The sequence below is a fragment of the Glandiceps talaboti genome, chromosome 19 (assembly GCF_964340395.1).
Source record: "Glandiceps talaboti chromosome 19, keGlaTala1.1, whole genome shotgun sequence".
NCBI lineage: Eukaryota > Metazoa > Hemichordata > Enteropneusta > Spengelidae > Glandiceps > Glandiceps talaboti.
In genome coordinates, this window is record NC_135567.1 from 15949720 (window position 1) to 15950305 (window position 586).

Genomic DNA, 586 nt, shown 5'->3' on the forward strand with positions numbered 1-586 from the left:
TGAACTTTGGCACCTTGTTGAAATCACGTGCTAACGGCTGGGTAAGGTGGCGGGGATTCCCCTCCCATTACTAAAATAGTTGGCGAATATTATCTTGTTTGATGAGGTTATGTTTCTATATTTTTGTTCAACGAAATTAGAATGAAATTTGTAAACTAAATAAATTTCAAATCAAATTTCCTACAGGAACAGTGTTGATTTGAGAGTCACGTCATATGTGTACTGATTCTGAACGCAATAACGCACTGAAGTAGAATAATCCCAATACATCACCAATGTCTTTTAAAACCACCCTAAAGTTTGACAAGTATTTGGTTTGTGAAAACAGTAATTATAATCATCTTTAGAAATAAAATTACATCAGTCATAATAATATAATCATCACCACCCGTTCACTATACGACCAATATCGTCATGTCACTTTCAATAACCAACCACATCTCTGTCTGTTACCACCCATTTTATCGTACTGGAGTGGGTGAAGTGAAATGCAACCGAAACAAAAGACAAGTTCCGCTGCACTAACTATGAAATACACTACCTGGAAATTTTAATAGAACTCAAATAGTTTCTTTCGATCGCTTAC